The following is a 12,342-nucleotide window of genomic DNA, read 5'->3' as shown; positions in this document are numbered from 1 at the left end:
ACGCATGGACACCCTGAGGCAGGAGAGGACAGACGACGCACAGGATCTCAAAGGAGCAGAGTGGCGACAAAAGGGAAAGCCGGTGAGCCCACACTGGCTGAGACTGAAGGGCTGGGGCGGGATGTTTTGGTGTTTATGTGCCGGGCAATGTGACACGTGAAGGACACGTTTTCAACAAGTATGCAGCAGTATGTAAGGCATTCAAGAATATGAAAAAGAATACGACCCACACCACCTGGGCTCAACATCTCTGTGCCTCCAGGTGGAGTCTTGTTGGCTTGATCTGTGCTCTAGTGGGTGGACCCCTCTGCACCCGCCCACTGGCTTCCTCTTGAATTCGTCCAGGGGGAGCCCAGCAGGAGACTGGAGGACACAGCGAGTGAGGGGTTGATTAGGTCAGGCTCCATCTATGCAGCCCTTTTGTTCCTGGTAACTGCCTCCTTAGCTCAGCCGGTGGGAAACACCCCGAGGGCCCTTGTGGTGTCCCAGCACCCTGACCTTACCTTACCTTTGTAAACAGCCCCTGAAAACTTAGTCGAGTGTGCCTGCTGTTTCCTGCAAGGACCCACCTCCTGGCCTCAGGAATAAAGGACAGGGACATTTGTGTGTCTCTCCTCGGTTAAAACCCCTTCTTGTCCCTCAAAAGTAACCACTGTACTTCATGCTGTGTTCTCATCCCCTTGCTTGGTTTTCTGCTCTTAGCCCCTCACTTACAGCCGCAGCTCCCAGCGCTCTGCCCCGCACTTTCTATTCCGGTGCAGTCTTGGGATCAACTTCCAGTTTTCAGCAATAGCATTTTTTCATTGTTTTTGTTCTGTCTGAGGACTTGCTCTGACCATCAAAGTCTACTTTGTCCCCATCACCGCATGCCAGAAGTACCCGGGGATTAATACCTCCTCCCAGCAGCCCTCAAACAAATATGGACGGGAGTTGGTGCATAAATACTCCAGCTCCCTCACCTCTCCAATGAGATATCCTGGGACACAGGGTTTCTCTGGAGGATTAAGCTCTGCTTACCCAGCAAGGAAGGTGCTTTGACACTGCACCTCTCACTGGCTCCCTTCCCCTGCCTCTCACTACCTCTCTTCCTGACTCGTGTTTTCTAAGATCGGCTCTTAATTTTTTTTTTTAAAGTTTATTTATTTTTGACAGAGAGAGAGAGACAGAGCATGAGTGGAGGAGGGGCAGAGAGAGGGAGACACAGGATCAGAAGCAGGCTCCAGGCTCTGAGCTGTCAGCACAGAGCCCGACGCGGGGCTCGAACTCACGGACCTCGAGATCATGACCTGAGCCGAAGTTGGACGCTCAACCGACTGGGGCACCCGGGTGCCCCAAGGCTCTTAATTTTTTTAAAAAAATTTAATGTTTATTTATTTTTGAGAGACGGGGCACAAGTCAGGGGGGGCAGAGAGGACACACAGAACCCGAAGCAGGCTCCAGGCTCCGGGCTGTCAGCACAGAGCCTGATGCCAGGCTTGAACTCACAAGCCGTGAGATCATGATCGGATCCGAAGTCAGACACTAAACCGACTGAGTCACCCAGGCACTTTGATCAGCTCTTAATTTTACCTCACATTCCCTTTTGTGCAAGAAGAGGTATGTATCTTTAAGCAAACAAAGTATTTTGCATACTTCTAGGCTTTCTAAAATTGATATTACATTGCCTGAAATTTTCTGTAACTGGTATCTGTTCTATATCGTGTTTGTTAGATTCGCCCATAATAGTATCAGTTTCTGTGATTTGTTCATTTTCACTGCTGCATAATATTTCATTGCACACACAGTCATTCCCCTTTGATGGGCCCATAAATGTTTCTTTTGCTATTTGAAGCAATACTGCTAAGAACATTCTTATCTTCATATCTTTTTTGTCTATGTAACAGGTTTTCTTGGCTAAAAACCTAAGAATAGAATTGGTGGCTTCTAGGGGATGCAAGTTTTCAGATATAGTTGTTCTCTAGAGTGGTTGTACCAAATGATATGCTCTCTAGCAGCGTTCATGATTTCTGTTGCTCTCTATCTTGCCAACACTCGATATTGTCAGACTTTCCAACACCTTCTTGTGTTGGGAGGTATCATTAGAGTTTCAAATTGCATTTCCTTGGTTATTGGGAGGTTGAACATGTTTTCATAGGTATGGGGGGGTAATTTTTGTGAATGGCTGGTTAATAATTTTTCTTTGGGGTTGATTTTCCTGTATTTTAATTGTTTTCAAACCTTTCAACATTCTGTGTATAATTATTTCTTGATTAGATAAATATTAGATACTAGACATATCTTCCAGTCTGTGGCTTATCTCCTCATCCTCTTACGGCGGCTTTGAATGAACAGAAGCACTACAGAATTTAAATGTGGAAACCGTGGCATAATGTGGTTGTGCTTTTATAAAGGACTCTCTGGTGCTGATGAATGGACTGGAAAGTGGTTAAGGGAAAACCAGTAGAGGAAAACCCACTGGGGACCACTGGCTGTAACAAATCAGAAGGAATAGTTGGTAGTCGAACTAAGGAAAAGACAATGAAAATGGAGAGTAACTAGTACATCCAAGAGAGATCTTGGAGAAGATTTTATGAGATTTTATAAAGATGAGAAAGAAGTAGATGTTAAAAGTCACTGCGTGGAATTCAGGTTCCAGCCAAGATGGGGTAGCAGGGTGCAGACTGATCTTCTTACCTGAAAAAGAGAGACAAAATATATATTTGAAAAGTTGCATTGACTATGAGGCAATAGAAGACCCAGATTCCTAAGAGATGGGAAATAAATTAGGAGATCCCTAAATGAGATGCCCCCGCCCGCTGCCTGGGAAGAGGTTCCAGACCGTAGTGAAGGGAAAGGGAGCTGCAAGGCAAAAATGGGAAAATTTACAAGTGTAATCAGAGATCTCACCCCGCTCTCTCATTATTGATAAGAGAAGTTGAGAGAAAAATCATTAAGGGTATAGAAGATTTAAACAGTACTACCGACCAACTTTCCGTGATCAGTATCTATAGAACCTTCCGTCAAACCATAGTGGAACACACTATTTAAATTGTAACTGGGGCTTTACCGAGACAGAATATGTGCTAGACCGCAACGATAAACCCAGTGAATGTGAAAGGATTCATATACTGTCAAATATATGTTCTCCAGCCACAGTAGTGGTTAGAAATAATAACGGACAAATATGTGAAAGATGTCCCAATATTTGGAAAATAAACAACACGCTTCTACATAACCTGTTTGTCAAAAAATACATAAAAGTAGAAATGTGGAAGGATTTTGAGCTGAATGGAATGAAAATACAGTACACAAATGCTTGTGAGAAGCTGATTAAAACAGCATTTGGAGGGAAATTTATAGCACTAAACATCTATATATAGAAAAGAAGAAAGATCTCAAACAAATTACCTCAGCTTTCAGCTTAAGAAACTAGAAAAAGAAAAGCAAATGAAACTCAAAGTAAGCAGAAGAAATGAAGTAATATAAATCAGAGTGGAAATCAATGAACTAGGAAACAGAAAAACAATCCAAAAAAATAAATGGAACAATAACTATTTTCTCTGAGAAGTTGAATAAAGTCAGTAAATCTCCAGCTATTCTGATCTGGAAAACAAAGAGCAAAGGCAATAATTACCAATATCAAAAGTGAGAGTACTCTTTCTATGGATATTAAGTTAATAAAGGGATATTATAGGTACCTATATATAAATTATATATATAACTATATATAAATTATATATGTGTAATTTATATATAAATAACTATAAATAAATTAGTTGACTTAAATGAAATAGAGAGATTTCTCAAAAGACAAAACCACCAAAAATTACTCAAGAAGAATTAGATAGCATGAGTAGCCCTATATCTATTAAAGAAAATGGAATTTTAGTTAACAGCCTTCCTTCAGTCCATTCAGTTTCACTTGTGAGATCTACCAAGCATTGAAAGAAGAAATGGTGCCAGTTCTACACAAGCATCTGCAGAAAATGGAAGAGGAAATTATGCTTCCCAGCACATTCCATAAGACCAGAATGATCCTGATACTACAAATCAGACAAAAAAGTGTATAAGATAATTAAAGTCCAATATCCCTCATGAACATAGATGTAAAAGTTCTTAACTTTGTTTTAGTAAATCAAATTAAAGAAGTATAAAGGGTAATGCATCATGAGGAGAGATTTGGGAAACATTGAGGGAAGTGAGGTGGAGGGAGGGATTTTTGTAGTGAGAGACTGAATTGTGTTTAAATACTTCATGGGCAGGAACCAGCACTCACAGAGGCAATAATGGATGGCCCAAACATCTTTAGATTGGAGTTTGTCAACTCTGGTTGTGTATTCAAATTGCCTGGGGAACTTTGAAAAAATCCTGATGCCCCAGCCACTATCCCTATCTACTCCCCTACCCTGCACCTCCCAAGCTGTCACTCCCTTCTGGAATGAGCCTGGGATTTTCTCCTTCTCCTTCTCCTTCTCCTTCTCCTTCTCCTTCTCCTTCTCCTTCTCCTTCTCCTTCTCCTTCTCCTCCTCCTCCTCCTCCTCCTCCTCCTCCTCCTCCTCCTCCTTCTCCTTCTCCTCCTTCCCCTTCCCCTTCCCCTTTCCCTCCCCCTCCCCCTCTTCCTTCTCCTTCTTCTTCATCATCATCGTCTTCTTCTTCTAAATAAGAGCTCATTAGGGATTCAAATGTGTAGCCATGATTAAGAACCTTGTCGGGGGGGGGGGGTGGTGGCAAAAAGAGTGAAGAGAAGTAGGATACAGACTTCTAGTTATGGAATGAATAAATCACAGGAATGAAAGAAACACCATAAGGGAATATAGTCAATGACATTGTAATGGTGTTGTGTGGTGACAGATGGTCGCTACACTTGTGAACAGAACATAATGTACAAACTTGTCAAATCACTATGTTGTACACCTGAAACTAATGCAACATTGAACATTGTGTGTCAGTTATACTAAAAAAAGAAAAAAAAAGAGAAAAGAATCATTGTTCTGAAAGATACGGTCTGGGATCCCAATCATAGGTGAAGCAATTTGCCTTAGGTGTGAGGAAAGCTGCTCATTATAGCAGGAAGGAAGGAAGGAGGAAACAGGTGCAGGTAAGTTTGAGAGCTTGATGGGGAACATTAAGGTAGGTCCGCTTAGTTGTCTTACATTTTTAGGAATCTCTACAAAAGTGATCATATAATTCTTTTAAAAATATTATTATTGCAGTATAGGTAACATACAATATTATATTCGTTGCAGAAGTACACATAGTATTTCGACAATTCTATACATTACTCAGTGCTCACTGTGGCAAGTGTAGTCACCATCTGTCACCAACAACATTATTACCATGTTATTGACTATATTCCCTATGCTATTCCCTCTTAATTCTCTTCATCTGTTTCACTCACCCTCTTCTCCCACCCCTCTGGCAACCACCAGTTTGTTTTCTGTATTCATGAGTCTGTTTTTTTGGTTGTTTGTTCATTTGATTTGTTTTTTAGATTTCACATATATGTGAAATCATGTGATAACTGTCTTTTTCAATATGACTTTTTTTCACTTGGCACAATACCCTCTAGGTCCATTAATGTTCTCCCAAATGGCAAGATCTCATCCTTTTTCACGGTTTAGTCAATATTACGTTGTATATATGTATGTATGTACTGCGTGTTCCTTTTCATTCATCTGTTGATGGGCATGTGAGTTGCTTCCATATCTTGGCTATTGTAAATAATGCTGCAGTGAACATAGGGTGCATATATCTTTAAGAATTCGTGTTTTCATTTTCTTTGGATAAATACCCAGTAGTAGAATTACTGGATCATATGATATTTCTACTTTCACTTTTTTGGAGGAACCTACATACTGTTTTCCATAGTGGTGGCACCAATTTACATGAGGGTTTCCCTCATGTACAGTGAGGGTGCATGAGGGTTTCCCTTTCTCCATATCACTTTTCTCCATATCACTTTCTATTTCTTATCCATTTGATGATAGCCATTCTGAGAGGTATGAGATGATCTTTCCTTGTGGCTTTGATTTGCATTTCCCTGATGATTAGTGATGTTGAGCATCTTTTCATGTGCCTGTTGGCCATCTGGATTTCTTCTTTGGAAAAATGTCTATTCAGTTCCTCTGCCCATTTTTTATTTGAAATGTTTTTTTTTTGTTTGTTTTGTTTTATTTTTGGTATTAAGCTGTATAAGTTCTCTCTCTATATATATTTTGATTATTCACCCCTTTATCAGACATATCATTTGCAAATATTTTTTTCCCATTCTGTAGGTTACATTTTTGTTTTGTTGGTTTCCTTTTCTATTGCAAAAGCTTTTTATTTTGGTGTAGTCCCAATAGTTTATTTGGGACATATTGCTTGTCTTCTTTTAGGAATTTTATTGTTTCAGGTATTACATTTAGGTTTTTAGTCAATTTTGCTGATTTTTGTGTATTGTGTAAGAATTGGTCCAGTTTCATTTTTTTTGCATGTAGCTGTCTTGTTTTCCCAGCATCATTTATTGAAGACACTCTTTTTCCCTATTGTATATTCTTGCCTCCGCTATTGCAGATTAATTGACCATATCAGTGTGGTTTATTTCTGGGCTCTCTATTCTGTTCCATTGATCTATATGTCTATAAAAATAGACATAGACATAAAAATAGACATAAAAATGTAGGTACCATACTGTTTTGATTACTATAGCTTTGTAGTATATCTTGAAATCTGGTGTTGTGATACCTCCAGCTGTGTTCTTTCTCAAGACGGCTTTGGCTATTTGAGTTTTTTTGTAGTTTTGTACAAATTTTAGGATTATTTTTTCTAGTTCTATGAAAAACGCTATTGGTATTTTGATAGGGATTGCATCACATCTGTAGATTGCCTCGGGTAGTGTGGTCATTTTAACAATAATAATTCTTCTAATCCATGAGCATGGTATATCTTTCCATTTGTTTGTGTCACCTTCATTTTCTTTCATTAGTGTCTTATAGTTTTCAGAATATAAGTCTTTTACTTGCTTGGTCAAATTTATTCCTAGGTATTTTATTCTTTTTGGTGCAATTTTAAATGGGATTGTTTTCTTAATTTCTCCTGCTAATTCAGAAGTATAGAAATGCCATGTCATCCACAAATAGTGCAAATTTTATTTTTTCCTTACCAATGTGGATGCCTTTTTTTTTTCTTGTCTGCTGCACCTAGGACTTCCAATACTATGTTGAGTAAAAGTGGTGAGAACGAATACCCTTGTCTTGTTCCTGATCTTAGACGAACTCTAAGTTCTCAGTTTTTCACCACAGAGTGTGACGTAAGCTGTGGGTTTTTTATATATGGTCTTTATTATGTTGAGGTATGTTCCCTCTAAACCTACTTTGTTGAGAGTTTTTTATCATGTATGGGTATTATACTTTGTCAAAGGCTTTTTCTGCGCCTATTGAGGTAATCATATGGTTTTAATCCTTCCTCTTGTTAATGTGATGTATCATGTTGATTGATTTGTGAATATTAACCATTTGTATTACTGGAATAAATCCCACATGATTGTGGTGAATGATCCTTTTAAAGTATTGTTGAATTCAGTTTGCTGGTATTTTGTTGAGGATTTTTACATCTATGTTCATCAGGGATATTGGCTTGTAGTTTTTTCTTTTCTTTTTTTGTAGTGTCTTCATTTGGTTTTGGTATCAGACTAATGCTGGCCTCATAGAATGAATTTGGAAGCTTTCCTTCCTCTGCTTTTTTTGGAATATATCCATAACGTATTTAGAAAATTTTGTTTTATTTCTAAACACTGTGGATCTAAAAATATATTTCATACTTGTTAATTTCTAATTTAATTCTAATAATTTAATTCTATTATAGTTAGAGAAAATACTCTGCATGATTTCAATGTATAATATTTGCTGAGTCTTTTTAAATCTCTCAACAAATGGTCTATCTTGGTGAATGCTCCATGTGCACTTGAAATAAATATGGATTTTGCTGTTGGATGGAGTGTTTTATTAGGCTCAGTTAGGTTAAATTGGTTGATTATATCCAGATATTCATTTTCCTTACGGATTTTTGTTGTTGTTAACTTGTTCTATTAACCACCGGCAAGAGAATAAAAATCTTCAGTTACAATTCTAAATTTGTCTATTTATCCCTCTAGTTTTGTGAATTTTTCTTTCATGTATTTTGAAGATCTGTTGTTATGTGCACATGCATTCAGGGTAGGTGCTTTACGAGTTGAACCTTTATCAATATTAAATGTCCCTCTTTATCTTTAGAAGTATTTTTTACTTTGAAATCCTGTCTGATATTAAAATAGCTGCATAGCCTTTCTTGTTCTTATTATTTGTGTATCTCTTTTCATCCTTTTACTTTTAAACTTATCTCTGTCTTTATATTTAAAGAGTGTTTGTTATAGGCAGCATATAGTTTGGTCTCAATATCTTACTTGAACATTAATGATACTTAGTAGTATTATTGATGTCAGGTTTAAGTCTACCAATGTATTTTCCTATTTGCTAGTTGTTCATTTCTTTCCACTTTTGGATTAATGGAGAATTTTTAGTGTTTCATTTTTTAATCAAAGTATAACTGACATATGATATTAGTTCCAGGTGTACAACATAATGATTCAACGTTTGTATATTTTGTAAAATGATCACCACAAGAAGTTTAGTTACCATCTCTCACTTTATTTTTTTTATTTTTTATTAAAAAAAATTTTTTTTTAACGTTTATTTATTTTTGAGACAGAGAGAGACAGAGCATGAATGGGGGAGGGGCAGAGAGAGAGGGAGACACAGAATCCGAAGCAGGCTCCAGGCTCTGAGCCATCAGCCCAGAGCCCGACGTGGGGCTCGAACTCATGGACCGCGAGATTGTGACTTGAGCTGGAGTCGGACACTTAACCGACTGAGCCACCCAGGCACCCCACCATCTCTCACTGTATAAAGTTACAAATTTTTTTTTTCTTATGATGAGAACTTTTAAGATTTCTTTTCTTAGCAACTTTCAAATTTGCAACACAATATTATTGACTGTTATCACCATGCCGCTCATTATATCCCCATGATTTACTTATTTTATAACTGGAAGTTTGTACTTTTTTTAAATTTTATTTTTTAAATTTACATCCAAATGAGTTAGCATATAGTGCAATGATGATTTCAGGAGTAGATTCCTTAGTGCCCCTTACCCATTTAGCCCGTCCCCCCCCCACACCCCCTCCAGTAACCCTCTGTTTGTTCTCCATATATTTTTTTTTTTTAATTTTTTTTTCAACGTTTATTTATTTTTGGGACAGAGAGAGACAGAGCATGAACGGGGGAGGGGCAGAGAGAGAGGGAGACACAGAATCGGAAACAGGCTCCAGGCTCCGAGCCATCAGCCCAGAGCCCGACGCGGGGCTCGAACTCACGGACCGCGAGATCGTGACCTGGCTGAAGTCGGACGCTTAACCGACTGCGCCACCCGGGCGCCCCTGTTCTCCATATTTAAGAGTCTCTTCTGTTTTGTCCCCCTCCCTGTTTTTGTATTATTTTTGTTTCCCTTCCCTTATGTTCATCTGTTTTGTCTCTTAAAGTCCTGATATGGGTGAAGTCATATGATATTTGTCTTTCTCTGACTGACTAATTTCGCTTAGCATAATACCCTCCAGTTCCCTCCATGTAGTTGCAAATGGCAAGGGATGAATGTATAAAGAAGTTGTGGTATATATATATATATATATATATATATATATATATATGAAAAATGTACGTTTTGACCACCTTCACTTGTTTCACCCACCTCCCGCTCTCTCCCCTCTGGCAACCACAGTCTAATCTCTGTACCTGTAAATTTTGCTCTGTTTTTGTTTTTTCATTTGTTTTGTTTTTCGGATTCCGAGGGTAAGTGAAGTCGTATGGTATTTATGTTTCTTTGCCAGATTTATTTCATTTACCATAGCCTTCATTTATTTCACTTATCCTCAGGGTCCATCCATGTTGTCTCAAATGGCAAGATTTTATTCTTTTTTATGGCTGAGTAGTATTCCATGGTATCCATATATCTCTCTCACGCTTTCTTTATCCTCTCATCCATTGATGGACACTTGGGTTCTTTCCACAGTTAGGCTGTTATGTTGCAACGAACATAAAAGTGCACATATCTTTTCAATTAGTGTATTTATTTTCTCCAGATATATACCCAGACGTGGAATTACTGGATCATAAGGTAGTTTTATTTTTAGTTTTTGAGAAACTTCCATACTGTTTTTCATAGTGGATGCATCATTTTCCACTCCCACCAACAGTGAGTGAAGCTTCTCTTTTCTCCACATCCTTGGCTATTTTATTATCTTTTTTTAAATGATAGCCATTCTTACAGGTGTGAGGTGATACCTCATTGTGGTTTTGATTTGCATTTTCCTGATGATTAGTGATGTCGAACATCTTGTCATGTGCCTGTTGGCCATCTGTATGCTCTCCTTGGAAAAATGTCTATTCAGGTCCTCTACCTATTTCTTATTTGGAGGATGATGATGATGATGATGCATGATGTATGATTTCTTTATGTATTTTAGATATTAACCTCTTACCATATATATGATTTGCAGATACCTTCTCCTTTTCAGTAGGTTGCCCTTTTATTTTGTTGATGATTTACTGTCTACATACAGTTTCTTACTTTGCCGTAGTCCTATTTGTTTATCTTTACTTATGTTGTCAATGCCTTTGGAGTCAGGTGCAAAAGAATATATCCAAAAGTGATGGCAAGGAACTTACTGCTTTTTTCTCTTCTAAGAGTTTTATTATTTCTTGTCTTACATTCAAGGATTTAATCCATCTTGAGTTCATTTTTGTGTGTGGTGTAAGATAGCGGTCCGGTTTCATATTTTTTGCATGTGGCTCTCACTGAGGCACTTCTCCACCATGACAACAATGCCATATCCATGTAGTATAGAAAAATAAGAGGATGTATGATTTTTAACTCAATGAATGTATAAAAATGTACCTATTGTATAGGCAACGTCTTACATAAATTCCCCAAATCTCTCCCTCCTGGTATCACACCCTTTTGTAATCTCCCACTCTTGAGTGAGCAACTTAGAAAGTTGCTTTGAATGAATAAAATACAGCAAAATTAACGGGAAATTATTTCATGATTAGTTCACAAAGGATTCCTAACACTCTTTTGCATTTTCTCTGCTTGCTTGTTATGATGAAGTAAGCGGCAATACAGAGAGGGCCATGAGGCAACAAACGGGGGGCTGGCTCTTACCAACAGCCAAAGAGAAAATAAGGCCCTAATTGCAAGGGCTTGCAAGGAACTGAATCTTGCCAACAACCACATCAGTGAGCTTGGACATGGATCGTTCTCTGGTTGACCCTTCGGAAAAAAACTTCAGCCTCAAATGTCATCTAAGGGTAGTCTTAGAGACTTAGAGAACCCAGAAAAACCATGACTAGATATCACAAACATTGTGATACTATAAATGTTGTTGCCTTAAGTCCTTAAGGGTTGGGATAATTTGGTACACAGCGATAGATTAACAATACATTTTTCCTACCTACTATTTTTGGACATTCCTCCACACTCTTTTATTTGATGTTATAAATAATGCTGAAGTAAATAGCCTTGGGCACATCTTCCTCATCTTCAGAAGTGAATTTCCGTAAGTGGAGTTGATGAGTCTAAAGGTGTGAGCAGTGCTCACTTTGGTAGTGCATCTAATAAAAACTTGAAATGATACAGGGAAGACTGACATGGCCACTGCATAAGGATGACGTGTATACTCATGAAGTGTTCCATATTGTTTACAAAGCCTTAAAAGCAATTCAGTGGAGGAAGGAGAGTCTTTTTCAACAAATGGTGCTGGAGGGAGGGGACCTCCATAAGTAAGAAAATGAACCTCAACCTGAACTTCACATCATGTACACAAATCAACTCAAAATGGATTATGGACTTCAATTCAAAATGTGAAACTATAAAGCCTTCAGGGGAAAAAAAAAACACTTTGGCATCTAAGGCAAGACAAAGAGTCCTTAGACCTGACACTAAAAGCACACTCTAGAAAATAAAAAGTTGATAAATTAAGTCTCGTCAAAGTTCAACACTCATCTTTTGTGAAAGTCTAGGTGAAGAAGATGAAAACAAGCAACATGCTGGGAGTAAACATTTACAAATCACATGTCCCACAAAGGAATAGTATCTAAAATATATAAAGAACACTGAAAACTCAGTAGCAAAAAAAAAAAAAAAAAAGTCAAATTAGAAAATGGGCAAAAGGCACAAACAGACTTTTCAATGAAGATGATATGCAGATGGCAAACACACACATGAAAGATGTTCAGCATTATGAGCCATCAGGGAAATGCAAATTAAAACCGTAATGAGATATCACTACAT

The 12,342-nt window shown here is 38.0% G+C and overlaps 1 non-coding gene across 1 annotated transcript; it reads left to right on the top strand.

The window, feature by feature from the left end:
- Nucleotides 1–11,642: 11,642 nt before the first annotated feature.
- LOC112851431 (U6 spliceosomal RNA) lies at nucleotides 11,643–11,751 on the top strand. The gene has a single exon (XR_003222756.1). It is a non-coding gene; the product is annotated as a U6 spliceosomal RNA (small nuclear RNA).
- The last annotated feature ends 591 nt before the right edge of the window (nucleotides 11,752–12,342 follow it).

The sequence above is a fragment of the Puma concolor genome, chromosome E2, assembly GCF_028749965.1.
Source record: "Puma concolor isolate L17-30 chromosome E2, mPumCon1.1.hap2, whole genome shotgun sequence".
Taxonomy (NCBI): domain Eukaryota; kingdom Metazoa; phylum Chordata; class Mammalia; order Carnivora; family Felidae; genus Puma; species Puma concolor.
This window is presented reverse-complemented; position numbering and strand designations above follow the sequence as displayed.